The sequence below is a fragment of the Lepisma saccharinum genome, chromosome 10 (genome assembly GCF_977018435.1).
Source record: "Lepisma saccharinum chromosome 10, izLepSacc3.1, whole genome shotgun sequence".
NCBI lineage: Eukaryota > Metazoa > Arthropoda > Insecta > Zygentoma > Lepismatidae > Lepisma > Lepisma saccharinum.
Window position 1 is genome coordinate 25886858 of NC_139238.1, and position 25861 is coordinate 25912718.

Below are 25861 nucleotides of genomic sequence, written 5' to 3' on the forward strand. Positions count from 1 at the left end.
TTCAATGGATGAGCGTACAACTAATATAGATTCGGTAAGGAAGAAATTTTCCGATATAAAAGATTGTTTTATTCACTAGAACTTGTGAGCCTTATAATTTTGTTGCGATTAAAGATATTTAAGTTAATAACAGAAAATAAAAGGTCACCGTCATGTTCAAACTTCTGCTTACAGATGGCGCTGAAGTGGTAGTTTTGTCAATATCGGTGCACTTGTTTTCATTTATGACTAGTATGGAAGATTTCGTGGTGAAGCAAAGATCACATGCTCTTCCCTCAAGTATCTGAAATACTATGTGAAAAAATGAAAACATTTCGTTCCTTTGGAAAGTATTGTTTATCATTATTTTTTTTAAGTGGCCTTTCATTGCAATACATACTCCGAGGTGGAGATTTTAGCCAACCCTGTTGCCGTGATTTCACTCCGTGTTTTCTAATGATATGATCAATGCGAGTGCTTCGAAATCGTGAACGTTAAACCAAGTTACCAGAGAATATCGAATCCAGTACATACTGGAAGAAGAGAATATCGGAAAAAAACTTAAAGGTAAGTCTTATATTTAAATGCTTGTTGCATAATCCATCAAAAGCAAAACGTTTGCAATATGCAAGAGTGTTGCAGAATGTATGATTTATTTATATGTTAAGGAAATACCTACCCTCGAATTTTTTTCTTTTTTTTCTTTCATTATAAAGATTATGTGATCCTAATGGTGAATAAAAAACAACTGGAGCACGGAAAGAAGTATTTACGACTGTACAGCCGTTTGAAGTTGAGGTTTTGTCGTTTGAAATTGTTGAGTCAAAATTTCCCACCGAATCCGGGATCCGCCCCTGGGGTAATTGACTTACCGCCCCCTATCGCTACCGCGGCCCCGCCTTTATCTATAGAGTCCCTTTCAAAGGCATAGTAGAAATTGGCCGGAGTCACCTGCCCCTAAAACTATTTCTCACTGTTTTCCGCATTGACACATGAAGATACCAAAAATGAAGGCTAAAATTAAACCTATGAAGGTAGCTTACCTATTTTTACCAAGGCCAGGTATTAAATTGTGGGTCGAAGTTCAATTTGTAAGTCCAGAAATGAAGTAACTCCTACGTTGAAAGTCCTTGTCCTTTTCCACAGAATACCAACCTCCACTACCTTCCCATCATAAAAATTAGAAGTCGCAAATTATCCCATACCACAAGTTATTTAGAAAAAACAACCCTCCCCTTTACGGCCTGCAGTTGTCAAAAAGAAATAATTATTTCCAATTTCTGAAGTCTCATAAATGAAATCCAATGTCTGAAAAACTTTTTTGACGTTACGCAAGTAATTTTAATTTCATAAAAAACGTAAGTTTCGTAGCACGTAGATCTAAAAAAACTAACTTCCGCGCTATTTGCAAACACTGTTTGATATGAGGAACTAAATATTTTCACGAAAATATTTGAAATGTGCCTGAAATCGAGGGTGTAGAAAGGGGTACCGGAGCCGAGAAGGTTATTTTAAATTAGGCATAATGCAGATAATTACAGTTTATGATTATTACTAGAGCATGAAATACCTTGATATAGATTACATTCTGGCATTAAATCGATATTGCACAAAATGCTCTACTATCGTTCCTGTGAGATTATTTTCGTATTTCACTGGTGCTATTCAAATATACGTACATCTGAATTAGTATTACAAATCAGTCGTTCATTATAGTTTCACTTTGTCCTTGTACATGGTTGGAACGAGTCGTTTCTGACCTGATTTGAACAAGATTTTTCTCCTTTTTGTTTTTGAAACTTGAACACAGTTCATAAAGCTCGCACATGTTAAATGCATTTAGTAGGTTAAGCCAAGTTAGGTTGGATTGGAATAGATTTAATGTGAGATCCCCGAATTTTGTACAAGTTTTGGACAACGTTCTGTTATCTTCTTTCACAGATCAGGTCAGAAAACCGGTTTTGTAAGCCGTATAAAACTCTTCGGTTTTCTCGTTCTTTCATAATTTTGAACGCCTTGTAATTGTAGTGCAGCATTTCCAATAAGTTCAAGCTTTATGTATTTAAAGTGTACAAGTACACCCTAACAGCTAAAGGAGTAAAGTAATAACCGTCTACCAAACAATAGTTTGCATGTTTACTGAGAATTTACAAATTAGTATACAACCTTGGTGACAATGAAGTTCGACCAGAAAGGAATACGTGATTAAATGCACAGACGCATAGGCGGTGGAATGGGTGACCCGCAGAAGTGACGCGTGTGTGTAAGAGGAGGCGTGTGAGCAGGCAAGAATCGTGATCCCAGCATGTTGCACCCAAGGTCACGTAAAGAACGAAAACGGGGAACAATACGCGTGACATTGAACTTCGACCAGGCACCAGACCCATACAGAAAATTCCAGATAGTGGCGCATTCGACGTAATCATGACGTCACGGACACGATAAGGGAGTCCGCCATATATAAGCGCGTACTGTGCACCGAGGAACCGCAGTGCATCATCACCATGGCCAGGGGCAAACCTATTCACAACACCGTGAGGAGAAGAGTGGTGGAGTTGCAACGGGATGGACTCAGTGAACGGGAAATAGGGCGCCAACTGAACTTACCCAAGTCAACCGTCCACTGCATCATCAAACACCACCAAAATACGGGTACTACAGAGCCAGGTAAGGCCCCCGGTCGAAAACGCCTGCTGAGCGTGCGTGACCTACGGATATTTAGGCGCTATATCCAGACCAACAATCATGTTTCTGTGGCCGAATTACGACTGTGGACTCGAGAACGCTTTCACATTGAAGTGTCAACCAGAACCATTCGCCGTTACCTACAGCGATGCGGTTACCGAACGTACAAGGCGAAACGTAAACCCTTCCTTTCCATGTTGAACAAAGGCAATCGACTACGGTGGGCACGAATGTACCGGGGATGGACATTTCGGCAGTGGAACAGGGTTTTGTGGACGGACGAATCCATTTTCAATGTTGTGTACGGGAAAATACGGAAAACAGTCGTTTGTCGGAAGGAGGAACAGAATGAAGCAAAATGTTATGCACGTCGGGTACAGAAACCTGCGTCAGTGATGGTATGGGGATGGATAACGGCATCTGGGGTTGGCCCACTACACGTCTATGAGGGCATTGTGAATGCACACGCCCATACACGCATACTGGAGCGGCATCTTCCCACAGTGCGAAGGCACCTGTTCTACAGGCGGCGTCTCATCTTTCAACACGACAATGCCAGGCCTCATACAGCGCGGCTGACAAGAGAATGGTTGACTCGCCATCACGTACGAACTCTGCCATGGCCACCATCGAGTCCCGACCTCTCGCCCATTGAGAATGTGTGGCGTGTTCTTAAGCGACGTGTGCAACAGAGGGGACCCAAGACAGTGTCTGCTCTTATCGCCTGCCTGCAGGAGGAATGGCACCGCATCGATGTGGAATACCTTGAACGACTCGTCCGCAGCATGCCCCGACGCATTGCCACAGTTATTCACCGACGGGGCGGCGTCACACCATGGTAAACAGGATCCCTTCTAACAGTGGTCGAACTTCAATGTCACGTGTAGATGGACGAAAATGTTTTATTTTGTGTGGACACCATACATGGCTGCGTTGCAGCGGAAATTTATGTTTTCCTTTGTTCCATGTAGCCTGCTGAATAAAATATGTTCAGCACATGCATGTGTTCTCCTTCTTTCACAACGCACTCCTATATTTGTGACTGGTCGAACTTCATTGTCACTAAGGTTGTAGATTAGTAAAGATTACTAGTTCACATATTTTACAAGTGGAAGGACAATCATTTTTTTTGTGGGTAAGATTGATTGATTTTCAGAGAAATCATAATTTGTACTGATTACGTTACGAATATTTGATTCAATAACCTACTGAAGCCCAAGTCATATTTTACATGCACTGTAAAGATAGATCTGAGTCACTGAAGTGAGCTGATACCGTGAATCAAACCTTTAATAATTCTGTTATAACAGGACCAGTTTAGATCAATTATATTCACATCAACTTACACAACATCTCTAAGTTGCTTTGATTTTGTTATTAACTCAACTTGTCTGAGGTTATAACAATGCAATGTAAATGTATTTTTTATCTTTGTTCAGTTCATAGTCTCATACACCATATTAACAATATTTTTATTTTTTCCTTTTGCAGATGAACATTTGAGAATCTACATACGTACGTTTGACGTGTCTTCTAAGAATACCTTGAAATTTGTAAAGAGGACAACAGATTTGACTAACAATGATAAACCAATACCGTGTAACTTTGTGGATATGCTTCTATGGAATCAAAATCGTCTGTGTGGATTGTTTGAACTTTACACATTTTGCAGATACGTGGTTGAATGTTGATGGTTTACAAGAAATCAAGAGTCCAAAATATACTCAAGAAATTATATTACAAGACTTCTTAATATCTGGTTGCAAGTAGTCAGCAATTGGGAACGGTATATTCGAGGATCTGAAAATAATGGGAGTGGTATAACTTGTTTGTCTTGTCTGTCAAGTTGTAGCACACATTCCTTGAAATATTTTCTAGTTCCAATTTTTAAGGGTATTTGCCCAAAATCTTAGGATATGCATTGCTTTCTGAATGGGATGATGATTCCAAGACAGCAAGAAACATACTTAGTATCTCTGAGAGAACGACATACTGTTTTGCAGGATGAGAAAAGAAGGAGAGTGACGTTACACTGAACCATAAATAATAATTTGAATTTATTCGTATATCTCGAATATATAGTTTTAGTAGTGATTTGAATTATATAACTAACAAACTATCTAGCCTTCTTAAACCCGAAGGTTCATGGCTGCAGTAACACAGGCCTTCCATCTGTCTATATCTTTAGCATGATCTATACACTCTTTTCCATCCCTACCGATTACCTTTAGGTCCATCTCAACGTTGTCCCTCCACCAGGTTTCCCAACAAGAATCCTGTAAATTCCTCCTTCCTCTCCCATTCGTGCCACATGACCTACCCACCTAAGTCTTCGTGCTTTAATCATTCTAATACTATCTGGACATGAATACAAATTATGTAGTTTTAAATTATGTAACCTTCTCCATTCACCAGTCTCCTCATCCCTTTTAGGTCCAAATATTTTCCTAAGGATCTTATTTTCAAATACTCTCAATTTATGTTCCTCTTTCAATGTAAGGGACCAAGTTTTACACCCATATAATACTACAGGCAAAATTACCTTTTTGTATATTTTAACTTTTAGTTTCTTAGATATTAAACGAGAAGACAAAAGTTTATGAAGAGAGAAGTAACATGCATTTCCTGAATTAAGCCTACTTTTTATTTCCTCTTTAATATAATTGTCACTTGTTAATATTACTCCTAAGTATTTGAATTTGGAGACTAGTTCAAACGAGTTGTTATCAATAATTAGATTTTGATTATTACCTAACATTTTTTTCAGCCTGTAAGCATATATTTAGTTTTCTTTTTGTTAACTTCCAAACCTATCTCTTTAGCAGTTTTGAAAAATATTTTAGCATTATTCTTAATTGTATTTATAACATCCCCTAATAAGTCTGCATCATCTGCATATGCTAACAAATAAGTCACACCATTTAATTTTAGTCTTTCGTTAGTTTCTTTTACCTTCCTAACAGCATATTATAAGGCAAAATTAAAGAGCAATGGAGATAATGCATCTCCTTGTTTTAACTCATCATGGATTGTAAATTTGTCAGACACATTAATACCCACACGAATTTTACTTTCTGTTTCACTGGTGCATACTTTTATCATACTAACAAGCTTCTTAGGTATTCCAAACTCTACTAATGTATTATATAATTTATCTCTTTTGACCGAATCGTATGCTATTTTGAAATCAATGAATAGCTAATGGACATTTTGATTATATTCCCACTTTTTTCAAGTATCTGTCTAATGTGAAAAATTTTATCTGTAGTTGATCTGTTACGTTTAAATCCACATTGATAATCTATTATAATTTCATTAGCATATGAGGTTAGTCTTGTTAAAAGAATGTTAGATAATATTTTATATGTTGTTGAGAGTAGATAAATTCCACGGCAATTATTGCAGTTCATTTTATCTCCATTTTTAAACACAGGAACAATTATGGATTCTTTCCACTGTTGAGGGATTTCTTCTTTATTCCATATTAAAGAAATTAATTTATGAATTTGACATATTAACGAATTTCTACCATATTTATTTAACTTGGCTGGTATTAAATCAATGCCAGGTGCTTTGTTATTCTTTATCCTTTTAATAGAATCTTTAACTTCAGTCAAGTTCGGATCTGGAACTAAAGGTTCTGCTGTGTGCACTTCATTTATTTGAATTTTATTCTAATGGTAATTATTATCATATTGTATCTTAGAAAACCTGTTTGAGTAATGCTGAACTCTAAGATATAAATAGTGTTTTGAAAGTTACTTTTAAAAAGTAATTCAAAGTTAATCACTTGAGAAATTAATTCAGTTATAATTATTGTTGCTTTAAGAAGTATCTAATTTAGTTACAATTACAATTATTTTATTCTAAATTAGTTATATCTCGTAAGACGTGGTTCAGAACATGATATGCAAGCGCGCGATTCATTTCATCACAGATGACCACCAACAACTTGGCATTAAGTTTCATATATAATTAAAACTGCTGGTCTCCGTGTTGGAGTAGTTAGCACAGCGCGTTACGGCGCTAGGAGTCTCTGGTTCGAATCCCGCCATGGGTGTTCATTGTATTTGATTCTTCATAAGTTTCATCATATTATCACTCATTCTCATCTTCGCGATTAGACAAAAATGTCAGAAAAGCGTAGTAAAATAAACTATATGAATCAGCCATATAATTATGACTAATTTAATGTATTTTATATTAATACAGATGCAATAAAATCCACATATTTTAATTAAAGATGAAAAAATAATATTTAATTGTATATTTGTTGAGCAAACAATATACGTATTATTCAGAATTACTGTTGAACTGTGGTATACCAATGAGGATTGTTGGAGATTATATAGCCTTACGTCGAAATTATTCTGGTTCTTGGCAATAAATAAGATTGTTCTCATGGTCTTACGATTTCAATCCATTGTTTCAGGCGAGGATATGATTCAACAAATTGTAAAAATGGAACAGAAGAAAATTCCTTTCTATGCGAAAAAAATAATAAGTGTACACTTCTGTTCAGATCAATTGGTACATACTTCAACTGTTCGACCCTATAAAGAGTGACACTTTATGTGAACAGGAGTGTACAACTAACTTTCAATTTAGTTACTAGTTAGGTGGAAAAATAACTGAATTTCAGGTACTAATTTCATAAAGTAAGTATTTTACAGTTACTGTTACTCGAAAATGTTACTATTACTTCCAAAGACAACTGCAGAACAAACCAGTATAATTCGTGAAGAACTGTGAAACAGGACTTTGAACATTGTGCGGAGGCAACTTGTGTAAAATTGTACTTAAGTATTATGAAGCGAACAAATAATCACTCTGCTGCTCGTTTACCTTTATTCCCGGTTTTCAAATAAAAGCCTCCCCGATGGCGTAGTGGTAACGTCGTCGCCTTGTACTCAAGAGGTTCGATACATGGTGGAGGGGCATTGCACAGTGGTTCGGAACCCAGTTTAAACTGTAGGTCCAGTCCTCATTAGCCTATCTGTGCATATAAAGAACTTAAAACATCCACTCAAGTTTCTCAAATAAATAATTTTCTTATAGTATAGTTATTTGAGCATTAATTTCCATCTTCAGATTTCTTCCAATATTGCGAATAAGAACTTTTGCAGATTTTACCCGAAAATATTATAAACTAAAAGATTATTTAGTCTTATGGTCATCCTGAGGAAATGGAACACTTTTTTGTATAAATTAGAATTCTGGAAGAAAAATACATTAAGAGACTGAAACTTACAGTCTTGTGGAAAAATTAACATTACTAATCTTAAGCATTTTTCAACAATGTTTATAATTGAAAAAATTGAAAAACTGTTTTATCTTTAACTTACAAGGGTTGGATAAAATGTAATGGCAACACTGGTATAATTGGTACTTGACTGTATTGGCAGAGGAGCACGTGTTACATTCCTTCAAAGTAATCGCCCCTCATCTCTACGACCTTCTGTCACACGTATGGAAGGCGTCGTACATCGTCAGCGCGTCCATCTCTGTCGATGTCCCGCAGTGACCGCCCTATAGCACGAATGATGGCTTCGCGCGTGTCGTAGTGCTTCCCGCCCAGTGGTTCCTTCATTTTGACAAAACGGACGTCATCACAAGGTCTCATACCGGTGAATACGGCGGATGTTCCAGTACCTCCCACTACCAGTTGTGCATGAGCGCCGTCACATTGTTCGCAAGGTGACACCTTGCATTGTCAAGCAGGATGATGGGACACCGTGCCGTCGCTTCATTCTTAATGCGAGACGAAGGTGGTGTTGCAAGAAGGTGCAGAAGTAGGCTGCGTTGACCGTCTGCCTGAGAGACGTTGTTCTTCTTGCCTAAACATATTGTTAGGGCGCTTGCACTCTCGTCCTCTGCTTCAGAGCATTGCTATTTTTGACTGAATAACATACAATCGCTCCCACTCACTATACTTCCTGGTCTGGCATTCCTTTATCAGCCACGAAACGCTTGTGGCGCTGTGACTCACCCGTTTCACGGGACAGCAGTGTTGCCATTACTTTTTATCCAAGCCTTGTAATTTTACTAATACAGGGTGCGGAAAATAATACCTTGCAATGGCGTTTCAACAATGAAAGCACGGTGCGTTGCGTTCTACCCAAGAATATTTTGAACAGTCGCTCCATACACAAGAAAAGAACTTCGATGGAGCAAGCGAACGAAAACAAGTCTCTGCGCAAGTAGTGACGCGAGACGGCTCTACCAATGAATACGTGAGATGGAACGGGTGATAGCGGCTGTAGTTACCAGCTTTCGCAGCATCGTGTACTGCTTCGCTCTGCACACTCGATGCCCCCCCCCCTTTCCCTTTATCTGCCGCTATGTGGAGCCTTGCTGCTGCAGAGATAGTCGACACAGAGTTTAAAATCTCCAACCAAAGGTAGAAAGTCCTGTCATACAAAATGAAGTGTACAGTCAACGCAGTATTTTCTTCAAACGAATTTACAAAATGTTTTCAATTATTTCAATTACTGTCCTCACTTGGCCCGTTTCGTGTTTGAATTAACTAACTTATTTTTTTTTTCTCTGCGTTCTAAATATTACAATAAATACTTCATGTAATATTATATACTACCTTGGTTATATTTACGCGGAGATCTGGCAACATGGCACTCAGTTACCATGGCAAACGGTGCTGCCATCTGTTATCGAAAAATTACCACAAAATTGCCTTTAGTACGGCCTTAAAAAGTGATGTCTATTTTACGACTTCTGGTTTTGTAACAAACATTAATTAACCTTTCTTTGTGACAAACAGTCTTGTGGATTCTTTCCCATCTGTAAATAGATATAATTTACATACGTAACATTAAATATTAATTCTATATCAATAAAATGTACGGAAAAAACGGTAAAAATAATGCTAATTTATTGCCTTAAAACAATGGACAAAGCGGTTGGCTTCCGTGTGGCACCCTCAGTTAATGAAAAATACTTGATACTTTGACTTCCGAATTTCTACCGCCTTCCCCGAGTTCTGAAGCAGTAGTGGGAAAGTATATATAACCAGCACCACTTACAAGTGTAGAAAGGAAGAGCCTCTCTCATGCAGATTTGCTACACTTAAAACTTGCTCAACATGCCCATACGAGTTTTTTGCTCTAGTGTGGTACCCCGTCTAATCCAAGATTTTTGTAAAAATGCTCTTCAGAAAGGAAGAGCCTCCCTTAGAAAGGAAGAGCTCCCCTGTACTACCAGTGCAGGCCACACTTAAAACTAGGCCACCCACACCTATACACACCCACACCCACCCACACCCACCCACACCCACCCACACATATTTACTTCCGGTACACTTCCGGTCCACTTCCGGTCCACTTCCGGTCTACTTCCGGTCCACTTCCGGTCTACTTCCGGTCCACTTCCGGTCTACTTCCGGTCCACTTCCGGTCTACTTCCGGTCCACTTCCGGTCTACTTCCGGTCTACTTCCGGTCTACTTCCGGTTTGCCTACTTCCGGTCTACTTGTGGCCAAGTTGTGGCCTATTTCTGCTATTTTTATCCAGCATAGAATTTTGAATTGAATCCCAAGAAATTGTATATAAATACCAAAGCCAAAAATATTAAGTGTATACACACATACACACATACTGACACACACAAAGCACAGTGTTGAACCCAGCTGCTATTTTTATCCAGCATAGAATTTTGAATTGAATCCCAAGAAATTGTATATAAATACCAAAGCCAAAAATATTAAGTGTATACACACATACACACATACTGACACACACAAAGCACAGTGTTGAACCCAGCTGCTATTTTTATCCAGCATAGAATTTTGAATTGAATCCCAAGAAATTGTATATAAATACCAAAGCCAAAAATATTAAGTGTATACACACATACACACATACTGACACACACAAAGCACAGTGTTGAACCCAGCTGCTATTTTTATCCAGCATAGAATTTTGAATTGAATCCCAAGAAATTGTATATAATAAACAACAACAAAAATGCCGAATCAAAAATATTGTAATCAATGCAATAAAAATATATTTAGCTCTAATTGGGCCAGACACCAAAAGATTTGTAACCCAGACAAATACAGAACTCCCACAAAAATATGCCCCAAATGCCATAAAAAATATAACATGCAATACTTTACATATACACATAAAGATACTTGCTCTGTACAGTCATCAACATTGCCTCTACAACCATCAACATCTGGTCTGAAAAGAAAGCACGAAGCACCTCTTAATGCCAGATCAGCAAAGCAGCCACGCTATGAACCCATCCGTAGCAGTTTTAATACCCAACTTAGGGATTATCGGTTTGTATCAGAGCCAAGATGTGGTATTAATAATTTCTTGAACAGTATAAATTCTGATCTGCAGGCAATTCTTAATGCACAAAATGGATCTTATAAACTGTCCCTTAAATTGTTTGTACAATATAAGAAACCAAATGGCATAAAATTTACACAGCCCCACATAACAGAAACTGTACCTGTATATTCAAATGCAAATTCAGACACAATAATAAGCAGCTTGATAAATCAACTGAATATTAAACACTCTGAATTTGCGGCAAAAGAGTCAGGATGGAGCCTATGCGGTTCATCACACAAGTTATATGTTAATATTTCTGAATTCTGCCCATTACAAGGTTCTACATATCTGCCATTACCTGCTAATATTAAAAACAAACAAGCCGTGGTTAATATAAAAAATACCGACCAGAAATGCTTTTTGTGGTGTATATTAGCTGCCTTGTATCCAGTTTCAAGAAATCCTCAGAGAATAAATTATTACAAACAACATGAGCACGATTTTGACAATGCAATGGAGGGTTTAGAATATCCAATGTCTGTTCAGAATATTGATAAATTTGAAAAAAGGGCCAAGCATATCAATGGCAAACAATTATCTATTAATGTATTTACTTGTTCTAGTGGCCGTGACAATTGCTTGATAGATCCTCTCAGAATCAGTACACTTGATGATGAATCTGCAATTCCGATTGATCTGCTATTAATTGAAAAGGATGGTACATATCATTACACTTTGATACATAATCTTGAAGCTATAGTCAGAACACAACTAGACAAATCCAATACAATATTTAAGTTGTGCAGAAGATGTTTGACTGTATTTGATGGTAAAAAAATAATAAAAGGGGTTTGTAAAGTGAATACAAAAATTGCTAAAAACAAGTTAATTGAGCATCTGAAATACTGTGGGAATCATAAACCTGTTCATATGGTGATGCCTAATCCAAGTGAAAATTGCAAATTCAAAAAGTTTGAAGCCTTGTTGGAACACCCAGCATATATTGTCTGTGATTTCGAATCGAACCTCAAACCTCTTGCATTCTGCAATCCAGATCCTGATGAATCTTCAAGTACACCATACCAGCTACATGAACCTTCTAGTTTTTGTTATATAGTTATACGGGATGGTGTAGCTAGTGAGCCATACTTATACATGGGACCAAATGCCATCAAAGAATTTGCACATAGAATGGAAAATGAGTGTCGTGACATAGCATCTAACATCTTATTAAAATCAAAGCCTATGATGCCTTTAACAGAGAAACAGATTGAGGATTTCAACAATGCAGAAAAATGCCCGGTATGTGATTCTGAATTTTCAGATACAAATATCAAGGTGAAACACCATTCTCATACAGATGGTAAATTTAAAATGGCCCTGTGTAATAGCTGTAATATTAAGATCAAGAGACCAAGATTTGTCCCCATATTTTGCCATGGAGCATCCAATTATGATTTCCATCATTTGATCAGATACGAGGGGTTTGACAAGCAGAATTTAAATATTTTAGCTGAAAATGATGAAAAATATATATCTATTAGCAAGATAATTAAAGTTGATGGTGTTCCTATTCACATAAGATTTCTTGATTCTTACAGATTTTTATCTGCTAGCCTGGCTACACTGGCCTCTCAATTATCTGATGAACAATTCAAAATCACACGTGCATTGTTTCCAAATCAGGACCTGAAATTAATTAGGCGGAAGGGTGTATATCCATATGACTATGTTACAGATTTTTCTAAATTTGATGAGTGTTCCCTGCCACCACAAGAAGAGTTTTACAGCAGAATCAGAGGATCTGGAATCACTGATGAAGATTATCACCATGCTCAGTTGATGTGGAACAATTTAAAATGCAAGACATTTGGTGATTATCACATGGCATATTTGAAACTTGATGTCACCCTCTTAGCTGATGTAATACAGGTATTCAGAAAATCTTCTATGCAAAATTATAAACTGGACCCAGTGTATTTTTACAGTGCCCCAGGTCTAGCATGGGCTGCAACGTTTTTGAACACCAAAATGCAATTGGATCTGATCCACGATCAAGATAAGTATCTGTTTATGGAGAAATGTATAAGAGGAGGGATGGTGCAATGTTCCCAGAGATATGCCAGAGCAAATAACAAGTATATGCCTGATTATGATCCAGCACGGCCATCAAATTATATAACGTATGTAGATGCAAACAACCTCTATGGTCACGCCATGATGCAAAAACTGCCATATGCAGAGCTTGAATGGGTTGAAAATTTCAATATTGAAGATCTTAAGGACTTTGATGACAGTGAATATGGCCTATTCATAGAGGTTGATCTGACAATTCCTGATGATTCGCACAATAAATTTTCTGATCTGTCCCCAATTCCCGAGGTCCAGTGCTCACCTGGCTCTAAACAGAAGAAGCTCATGATGACACTGGAGCCGAAACAAGGATATGTCATATATTACAAAAACCTCCAGTTCCTGATGAAACATGGTGTTCAAGTAACTAAAGTTGGCAAAGTCTTGAGGTTCAGGCACTCAGAATGGTTGAAACCATATATTGATACAAATACAGAGCTTCGAACATCTGCAAAGAGCCAATTTGATAAGGGCTTGTTTAAATTGATGGTGAATTCAGTGTATGGCAAAACAATTGAAAATGTCAGGAAACATACCGATGTTAAAATAATTACTGACCCCAGCCGGAGCAAAAAATTGGTTGCAAAGCCCAACTTCAATTACAGAAGAATTTATGATGAGCACATGGCACTTTTCAACATGATGAAAACAAAGATCAAATTTGATAAACCTATTTATGTAGGGGCTGTGATATTAGAAAGGTCTAAATTACATATGTTAATATTGTATTATGATGTGCTGAAACCTTTTTATGGTGATCGTGTAAAATTATTGTACATGGACACGGATAGTTTTATTCTTGATATTCAAACAGAAGATATTTATCAAGATATTGCACAGTCTGAATTGTTTAAATATTTTGATACCAGTGAATTGCCTGGCCATCTGAATATTCAACCCCACAACAAAAAGGTGCCTGGCAAGTTAAAAGATGAGACGCTTGGTGATGTTATTGTGAAATTTGCTGGGTTAAGTGCCAAGATGTACACTTTTAAAACATGTAGTGCTGTTGTCAAAAAAGCCAAGGGCATTGGCAGAGTGACTGTTGACAAAGAGCTTAAATTTGAAGATTATGAAAATTGCCTCAAATCCCAGAATTCAATCAGAACATCAGAAAATAGAATTCAGAGTGAGGATCACTTATTGACTAGCAATATTGTAAGAAAAGTGGCCCTGGACCCACATGATGACAAGAGATGCATTTTGTCATGTGGCATACATACTTTACCATGGGGTCATTGTGATTTGAAAAGTGGGAATCAATGCCCAATTACAGAGCATGATTTGAAATAAATAAACATGCCTATGAACTTATTTGGGTTCAAAAAACAGGCTATTATGGACCTGCCGACACCACAAGCCTCTTCTGATATGCTGTCTAAACTGAGTGGCTTGTTAATTATTCATCTGAACAGCATACTTACAGATAATGATGATGAAACAGGCAAAATATTGTACATATTTAACAATAATTTAAATCATTACCAATTACCTGTAGGTGGGCAATTGCAATTTATTACAACCCCTGAGGGTGATGTCAAGATTTCAGTAGGGAGAAATATTTACAGAATTAAGCACTCAAACATGGTTTCTGGCACTGTATATACTGTTTCTGCTGGTGACTGCTTATATATTGAGGTCCCTGGATCTTATGACAAGCTTATACCCTTTTTTATAGAATTAAGAATCAGATACTCTATAATAAATAACCATTAAAACAAAAATGCCTAATGATATATTTGGCCATACAAGGCATGAAGATCACAGTGATGAGATTCTTATGCTTGATGTCAGAGTCAAGAAATTAAGAAGTGATTTACAAGCTTTACAAACCACACTCAATGCCAGTCTTCAATTAGAAATTACAAATTTGCAATCACAATGCATGGACCCTCTTCTTAAAATTGATTCCGAACTCAAACTGCTGCTTCAAAAATATACTGATCTGGCAACATTAGATAATTTTCAAAGTTTAGAAGAAGCTGTAGCAGCTCTTCAAGCCAAATTTAAGACCCAGGCTAACAACTCCGAGCAATTGAAACAACAATTGGAAGAGCAGATAAATAATGTCCAGACACAGCTCCAAACAATTGTCAAAAGCATAAAATCACAAGAAGATTTTGATCTAGTGATTTCCACTCTAAAAGAACAGATTCAGTCACTCCAGATACCTAATCTGGATCCTCTGCACAATGCCATAGCCGAGGTTAAAGAAAAAATTGAGACGCTTGAAAATTTTATGAACAACTTGCCATCTTCTGATGCTTTGAATGCAATAACTCGGAGTGTTGCCAACATCAAGCTGCAACTTGAAACATATGAAGATTTTGGAAAAATTCAAAGTACCATAACCCATCTTGAAGGTACAATAGCAGCAGTGCAAAGTGATTTGGCAAATGTACTAGAATCCCGATTGCCTGGGATTGTAGACACACTTGTCAGTGTCCAGCAACAGATCACAAAGCTTGAAAACCTCAACACTGAATCTGAACTATCTCATTTTCATCACTTGATCGATGATATCCAAACAAAACTTGAAATTTTACAACAATCCACACCCTCTCAGGCAGATATAGCCCTGCTCCAAAATGCTATGCAAAATGTGGCTGATGCTTCTGAATTAAACAATGTAAAATTGGCACTTGAATTTTTGCAAAATACAGTATCAAATCTTCCTACATCACAGGAACTTAAAAATATTAAGAGGGCAGTGAATCGCATATTGAAATCAGAAGATATCAAGAATATCCAAGCAGAGATCAAACATCTCACTCAGACAGTTGCCACTCTACCAACCAATCAACATATTAATGAACTGCATGCCCTGTTTGAGGATATCAGAAGACAGGTCCATGATCTTACTGCTCAAAATTCAAAATTGGCAGTTGTTGAAAATTTGCAACAAATTGTAGCTAATATCAAGCAACAGCTAGGAACCATGGAATCCAATCAAGCAAATGCTCTGTCTGTTTTTGCCACCCAGCTTCAAGAGATTGTGCAACAATACAAGAAACTTATTGTGGACATAAAAATCAAGCCAGGCCACGATGATGTTGTTAGGACCATCAATGAGCACCTTGAATCTGTAACAAGCAGATTGCTCACAGCAGAAAAGGAAATAACAGGCATAATCGAGAATCCAAAACATACAGTAATTCTTGAATTGTACAGCATCCCCAACAAAGAATATGATTCTCCATTTACACCAGGTGGCAAAATATGTATGCTGTCCCCTGCACAATTTTATTACCAGTTTTTTGTTGGGGGCATATTGAGACCAATCAAGATCAAATATTGGCATCAGCCACAGGCACACCACTACCCCACCTTATCAATAACAAATGCTGATAACAAAGTGAAAATCACCAGTGTAGAGTTAGAGGATTTTACAGATCCCAATACATTAGAAACAGCCTATACTGAAGATGATGGCTCTCTGGAATTTAAAATACAAATAGGGGACAAATTATATTTAGAAAATCCTGTAGTATCAGCTGCTGAACACCCCATAGTTGCAATATTCTTGTTTTCATACCATGTCTAGACAAATTATCGTTGATGAATTACACAGACAAGCCAGACATCATTTTAAGAGACTCCCAGTAGTCACAAAGGGCATAGATGATTTATGGCAGAGCGACTTGATTGAGTTGTCAAGTGGACAGTTGAAAAACTTAGACAAAATCAACAAGGGCTACAAGTATCTACTCACTGTAATAGATACATTTTCAAAATTTGCCTGGGCTGTGCCACTCAAATCCAAGACTGGAAAATGTGTTACAGAAGCCATCGGGACAATCATCAATCAGAGTGGAAGATCCCCGCGCTATTTGCAAACAGATAATGGCAAAGAATTTTATAATTCTGTGTTTCAACAATTTATTAAAAGCCAGTCAATACAACATTACTCGAGTTACAGTGATCTCAAAGCCTCAATTGTAGAGAGATTCAACAGAACCCTAAAAAATCTTATGTATAAACAATTTACACTTCAAGGTAATTATAAATGGCTTAATATTCTTCCAGAACTTCTACATAAATATAACAACTCGGTCCATTCCACAATCAACATGAAACCCTCTGAAGTAACTCCATCTGATGAGCAAAAATTGATCAGGACTGTTTATTATCCTAGATACCAGCCAACAACAAGAAAAGCCAAATACAGGGTGGGTGATCAAGTAAGAATCAGTAAATATAAGCACTTATTCAAAAGAGGCTTTACAAGAAACTGGAGTACTGAATTATTTACAGTGGTTCAAGTTAAACCCGGGACCCTTAAAACATATATAATAAAAGATCACCGAGGAGAAATTCTCAAAGGCAGGTTCTATGAACAAGAGCTCAGCAAAACTAAACAGCCTGACACATATCTCATAGAAAAAATCATCCGCAGAAAAGGCAACAAGTTACTTGTCAAATGGCTGGGTCATCCGGAAAACAGCTGGATCGATGCAGACAAAATAATAATATGAGCACCTGGGATGTTATAAAAAGGCTGCCAGAACCTGAACAACAGAATAAGAGAAATGGCAACTTGCTGCCTGATAATATTAGGTGTCTTATTGTTGGGCCATCTGCTTGTGGTAAAACTACACTAATGGTTGATAATTTTTTATTGGCACCCAACTGGTTAGACTGGAAAAACAGGCACTTGTATGTTTTCTCTAAGAGCTTGGAACAATTAAAATATCAGCAGCTGATGAAGCTATATGATGGATTGGATATTGCCACTTTTGAACCAGATGTTAAGCCACTTGATGAATGTCTCGATAATTCTGTTGTTGTGTTTGATGACATTATACTGGATAATCAAAACAAGGTTAGAAATTTCTTTACACAGGGCCGACACAAAAACATTGATTGCTTCTACCTGGCACAGACTTTTTCTAAAATACCGAAGCAGCTGATCCGAGACAACAGCAATTTTATATGTGTGTTTCATCAAGATCATACAAACCTCAAACACATACATGATGAATATGTAGGTGGGGACTTGAGCTACAATGATTTTTCCAAGTTTTGCAGTAGGTGCTGGAACCAGGACAGTTATGGGTTTGTCACTATTGATATGACAAGAACACCCAATAGCGGCAAATACAGAAATAAAATCAACGATTTTCTAGACGTTGAAACATATATAAATAACCATGAAACGACCAGTCATTGACGATCTTAAGTTAAGAGATTATCTTGTAAAAAGATTTAAGGGATGGAAATCAGAGAACCGAGGAATTTATGAAAAACACAAGCAAACAGAACAGCCTGTAATTGATGCTATTAATAATTTAGGTAAGAATATCAAAACTGTTACAGAGCAGAATCAAGATTTGATCACGGAGCTTGTACCTGTAGCTGCAAGGAACATATTAGATTATCCATTCACCCCACTTTCCAGCATTCATACACCTAGTCCTGTTGCTCCTCGAAGAATTGAAGCTACTCAGGATCCTATTGAATTGGGTCTTCTTGCTCAAAAATATTTAACTACACCTAAAGACAACAAAGATGAGGTCTTTGGCTTATATGCTGACACAGAGCTTGATGGGAGCATCATTCATAGAATTGGCAATTTCAGAGTAACATTTATGGGAGATGATCTGATTGTTTATTCAGAATCTCGTCTCGGAGAAAAAGGTGCTTTTGTTAAGTACCCCGGAACACCTGGATTGTGGGAACTGATGACTAGGAAAAGGCCTGGCAGCTATACAGATCAAGATTATGAGCATTACAAAGAAATATTAATAAAATCAGATGCTCTATACCAGAACAATGATCCCACACAAAAAAGAGTCAAGTCTAGCAGTGGGGCAAAATACAATAATTTAATCAAGCCCATATGGTCACAGATCAAGACTGGCAGTGGAATCAAACAATACAACACCCTGCCCAAAGAATTTGTGTGGGTTGATGATGTCAGGAAACTTGTAGATAGGTTGCTGGTGATAGCTGGGGAGGAAAATGCTGGCAACCACAATTTTTACAATGAAAAGGTTGGAATTATGGACATGATAAGCACAAAATTGTCTAATTTTATAGTGAATGACACTAAGGGGATTGGATATCTCATAAAAATTATTAATACTCTACCACCTAAATTTTGGAATGTTTCTGAGGGTCGGGGGTTGGTTAATGACATTATAAACAAGCTGCCATTTGAACTACACATTCCAGGCTATCAGTATTGTGGTCCAGGCACAAAATTGGATCATAGATTAAACAGAGGGGATCCTGGTGTAAATCCCCTAGATGCTGCTTGCAGAGACCATGACATAGCATACAACACACATACTGATCTTGACAAGAGACATGTTGCAGACAAGAAATTAGAAGAGGCTGCATTTGGTAGATTTGTAAGCAAAGATGCTTCTTTGAGTGAGAGAATATCAGCATTGGGAACCACCATAGCTATGAGCACCAAACAAAAACTGGGGTGGGGGTTGTGAACATGTATATAATAAACCTACAATGAAGGCCAAGGGTGTTATGTATCAAATACCTTATGCAGGTCTCAAATCTCTTAAAACTATTGACAGTCTCTTGACCAAAAAGCAGCGCAAGAAAAAAAGCTCTTGTCTTGCAAAGGGGCATGGTATGAAATTGTTGCTTAGTACCCCCCAATTAAAAAAATTACAGCAATCAAGAAAAAAATCACATGTAGGGGGATTCATATTTACCATCCCTGCCATCTTAGCTGCTCTCGGGGCTGTTGGGAGCTTGGCTGGGGGATCAGCCGCCATAGCAAAAACAGTAATAGATGCCAAGAAAAATAGGGCAGAATTAGATGAGCAGAGGCGCCATAACCTGGCCATGGAGAAAAAAGGCAAAGGTGTTAAGAGAGCCATGAATAAGTTTAAAAAAAACAAGAGCCGCTTACAAACCAAGATATTGAAGCTTTAATCAAGCCACTGGGCATCAAAAATTTTAGAGGTGTGTACATGTCTGATTCTTTACCAGAACAACCACTCAACAAAGAGTGTGGCATTGTTAATTTGGATGAGTACAAAAATCAGGGCACTCACTGGATCTGTTATCTTAAATATTTAAACAATGAGGCATTTGTGTTTGATTCATTTGGAGGTATTCCTCCTGAAAATTTAGTAAAATATCTAAAATCAGCTAATCTTTATTACAATAATGCCCGTGTTCAAAATTTCAAAGATGTTAATTGTGGACATTTGTGTTTATCTGTTCTCAGATATATGTCTCAAATAAATAAACCATCAATTGAAAATTTTCAAAAGGCCTTGTGGTATCTGAAGCATCATGGGGGTATTCCATCTCACCAGCCAAAATTCAATATTGAAACTCAAATTGCATGATGATATAGTGTATCCCAAAACAATAGCTCTCAGAGCATTTTACGGCATGTACCTAATCCCTAATATTACACACCACAACAACAAAATTGCAGTAGGGGATCAAAAAATTGTCATCACTCCAGGGCAGTATAATCTGTCTACTCTAAATGCTCAATTACCCAGAGGTGTAGTGTTAAGTCAAAATTCTGTCACTCACAGAGTAGAGATTGTGTCTGCTACAGAAACAGTGCATCTGGGTACTATAGGAGAGCTGTTAGGCTTTGAGAACAACACAAAACTTGAACCGGCCATCAAACACACTGCTATGAATATACCTAAATTCTTGGCCATAGAGACTCTGAATATTCACTGTAATGTGGCCGAGGGTATGATCACCAAATCAAATGGCATAGGCACTCACAAACAAACCGGCATCATTGCAACATTCAAACCTAATTCCGAATTCATGGAGCCCATCATCTACAATCCATCCCCAACATTATATTTTCCTGTGTGCCATAACAGAATAGATTACATCGAATTGATGGTCACTAATGAAAAAGAAGAATTAGTTGATTTTGCTGGGGCCACAACAACTGCAATCATAGAGATTAATATTTAAATAAAAATACATACAATGGAAAATATTGAGAGTTATGAGCTACAATCATTCCCTCCAAACAGGAGGACATTTGCAAATTTAAATCAACCCAACACAGAAATCGAGGTTGATCTTGATGTAGGGGACGGCTTTATACACCCCCACAGAGCAGATCTATACATCAAATTTGATGTTGTAAAGCTCGATGGTACAGATTACCCGGCAAATTCAAATATAAGATTGGTAGATAATTTTGTGCCGCATCTGTTCTCTGAAATTGAGATCAGAAAGCATGGTGTTGTTATAAACAGAATAGATTATCCCGGCATTACCTCCACAGCTTTGGCCACACTAAAATTATCCAAAACCGAGGCTTCATACTACCAAATAGGTGGATTTGAGGCTGGTGATAAAATATTAACCAAGAACCATACAGTGCTGTTCCCCATGCGCCTGTTGCCAGGATTCTTCTCGGATTACAAAGATATTATGTGGAAGGGTGGGTTAAGAATTACATTTAGAAGAGCTGCCAATGATAATAATGCTTTGATGAGGTACAGCACATTAAACCCTACAGGAGAAGCTCTGCCCAATACCCTACCTGATGAAGGCAAATGCATTATTCAGACTATGGAGCTAAGAATCCCAGTTGTTGAATATGAAGCCAGTTATGCTCTTAAATACAAAGCAGATATAGTAAAAAATCCACAGGTTCCTCTGCAATTTTATACATATCAATGTGTACAGAAGCCCGTATCTGGCACATATTATGAATTTGATGCTACAAATTCATTCTCCAGTATACAATATGACATGCCGGATTTTGTGGTGGTACTGTTTCAGACTGGAAGACACAATAACCAGGAAAAAAATTCGAGTAGATTTGATAACTGCAACATCAAGAACATATATCTTAAAAATGGCAGAAATGAGGTTTTTCCTAGAGAAAATTATAATTTAGACATGTCCAAGGATGATTTCCTCAAATTATATGAGGCATTTTCTTCCTTCAAGCGTGTCACTACTGGCAGTACTGACATGTATTACACACCAGATGAATTCAAAGCACGGAGACCCATGTTTGTAATTAACACTTCAAAAAGGAAACAAGTTGTGGTTAATGACAGGACAAACATTAAAATTATCTGTGAATTCCACGAGGCATTACCCGATGACACCATTTGTAGCGTTATTCTCATAGGTGAAAAATCATATGTTTATGATGTAAGAAATGAGAGAGTCACGGAGCAATTCTAGAGGGTCTCTGCATATTGCATTGTCTTAGTACTAGATATGCAAGATGAGCCTGGTGTCCAATTGAACTTAAACCGGAAGTAGGCAAACCGGAAGTGGACCGGAAGTGGACCGGAAGTGGACAGGAAGTGGACCGGAAGTGGACCGGAAGTAGACCGGAAGTGGACCGGAAGTGGACCGGAAGTGTACCGGAAGTAAATATGTGTGGGTGGGTGTGGGTGGGTGTGGGTGGGTGTGGGTGGGTGTGGGTGTGTATAGGTGTGGGTGGCCTAGTTTTAAGTGTGGCCTGCACTGGTAGTACAGGGGAGCTCTTCCTTTCTGAGGGAGGCTCTTCCTTTCTGAAGAGCATTTTTACAAAAATCTTGGATTAGACGGGGTACCACACTAGAGCAAAAAACTCGTATGGGCATGTTGAGCAAGTTTTAAGTGTAGCAAATCTGCATGAGAGAGGCTCTTCCTTTCTACACTTGTAAGTGGTGCTGGTTATATACTTTCCCACTACTTGAAGCATTTCCTTTCATCCATCAAAGTTAATTACAGTTTGAATGAGGTGCAAAGTTACTACATTTGCTTGTGCAAAATTGTTACATGCAGTCGTCTAAATAACAACAGTTTTCATTCTGATGTGTTTTGAATTGGTTTGAAACCCAATTTGTTTGATAGAAATTACATATTTTGACTAGGTTAAAGGTTTCTATCTTAGAAAGTTTTCCTATCTGTAGCTCAGAGTCTTCTAATAAAGTAAATACATTCATTGGCAAGCCAAGGAAATTCTTTAATTGAACATTACACAAGAAGTTACACCTAATCCTAAGATAATAATAATAATAATAATAATAATAATAATAATAATAATAACAATTCCTGTATTTTGCGGGTGAGGTTCAGTCGTAGGCTGCTCTGCCACCTAACCCTTGTCATGAGCTACATAAGAAACTATAATATGATAATATATGAGTACAGATGGAAAGCTTGATTACACTAAGGAGAAATTTTAAAAAATCACATTACCTACAATTACGAATATTCTCATTTCAGTAATATTAGTTATAAGATAATATAAATGTGAAAGAACACGAAAATATTTTAAAAAAATAAAATAAAAAAAATACAAATGTGAAAAGAAAAATATAAGTGTGAATGTTAACATAAGGTTGCATTTAAGTAAATAATAATAATAATAATAGTAATAATAATTTGAAGATATTAATAAAATTCAAATAGTTACAGTTATAGAATATGAGTGTTTTGTCGTTTGTTGACTGCCAGTTCACTTCTAGTATGTGCTACTGTTCTGCTGCTGTTCCTGTAGAAGCATTTCTTTCAATTTAATTTTGAAACTCTTATTGAGTTTTATGGATTTAACATTTGTTGGTAGTACATTCCATGCTTTCGGGGCATATATAGAAAAGGATGAGGTATATAGCGTAGTCGAATGGTGAGGAATGTGAAGTTCGTTGTGACGACGTGTCCCGTGTCTGTGAATTGTGTTGCGATTACATATTTTTTCAAATAAGTACGCGGGTTTACGTTCAGTTTGCAGATCATGAATGAAAGATAAATAGTGCAGTAGCCTCCTGTTGGCCATTGTTAAAATATTATATCTGTTTAAGATGGGAAGGATATGATCGCGTCTATCCAGGCCAAAAGTATATCTGATGCATGCATTTTGTGCGAATTGAATTTTTCTGCTGATATTTTTCGCAAGTTTGGACCCATACACAGTGTTACAATAATCAATTGTTGAAAAATTAAAGATTGAACTAGTCTAAGTTTACATTCTGCAGGTAGTTGATCTTGAAGACGGTAGATCTTGATCTTTGATGTGAAATGCTGTCTTGGCATGATGCATAGTTAGACTAGTACCTCAACGTCCGAACCAGAAAATGTTAAAACCACCTTTCAACTAAACCTAGCTCTATCAAATTTCGAATTATTATGTAGAAGCCATGAAAAACCCAAACCTTTCTTTTGGAATGTGCATAAGAGGTAAACCACCGTCTGATCTGTATTTCGAGATTTCAAATTTGGCCCAACTAAAATGAAGGAAAGTAGCTGTATTTCTGTTACGTGCTCCAAGTGATACACTTTCCTCTGCACGGAGTTCTTTAAAAATTGAGCATGTAATGTCTATGCTAGAGTCTCCAACAGACTTCAAGAGATGTATGTAAAGAGTTGCAATACAAATATGGTGAGTTGCCCAGGACTAAGATAGACAGGATGGTTTTAATGTGAATATTGACAAATAATAGTAAAATGTCCATCTTAAACATTGTTGAAGGAGTAAAATTTGTATGCATAATTTGCAATTGAACCTCGCTGTTTTTAAGTGTGACAATAAATGCATATTAAAAAAACTCCATTCATTTTACAAACTACAACAGCATCCGTAAAATATTCCCAGGCAATGGGGAATTATAGGTCCATTGGCAAATGCTTTTGCAATTTGGTATTAATTCTATGTCCTCTACAACTTGCAGCCCCTTTTCGTAGCACTATTAAACACCCACCCAGACCTGAAACACTTAGCTACACAGATAAACAACTTGTGTACATAATTACTATCTTTTATAGTATAAACTATATGTTAAAATAATACTCTTCTTTGACAATTTTGTTCTTAGTTCTCCACAGGGAATGAATAACAATTTTTTTATCATTATTATATTTATTCATTATTTCATTACCATATTATATTTATACCTTACATCTAATTGAAATCATCATTTATTATTTGAAACTTTTGTTTCGCTATACCATTAATAATTAAAATTTCCTTATTAGTAATAATGATGATATAATCACATTTCAACTTGCAAAGTCACATAATCTCATTCATTTATCATGAATGATTCTTATTCTTACGCAAAAAATATTTCTTTGAATTAACAAAACAACTGTTCGCTTACACAAATAGCTATTCTTTTGTTCCAAACAATTTGTTTAATCTGTGTAGACATTAATAGCATACCAAACCATAATTCTACGAGTACTGTATAACATTCTGTAAATATATATAAAAAAGTCCATTCAAAACTGTAATAACATGTAGCAAAAGATAGTAATTTTGGGGTACTTATATTTGCCTTGAGGAAGTACGTGCATGTCGTACTAACTCATTTTATATATCTACAAATCGTGATCAAGACAAGATCGGTGGCAAATATTTTTTACAAAATATTTTTGAGTGTTCGTTTACAAGTCACGTGTGAAGTATTTCTGCCTGATAATTGGCGTGCAGAGAAGCCATAGGTGGTGACAATAAATATCTTGCGCTGTTAAGTTCTAACTCCCTACTCAACCCTTATTCTAAAACAAACCTCCAAGCATATATATTGTAGTTAATCAGTAGCAGAAATATGATCTGAATCCTTTTGTACTTCTCTAGCAGATTGAAAGTGAGAGTTTAAATGCAACTACATGGTGTAGAAGTATTTCTGATGAATATTTAGTTCCTCATGGAATCACTTTCCAACTTCCTTAAACTCATTACTGTCTGCTCATTATTAGGAATGAATCACGAATCGATCACGGAACTATTCTTATTATCACAACCCACAACTAGATCAAACAACCTGCGGCATCAACTGTCAAGGAATTTTAGAACAAGT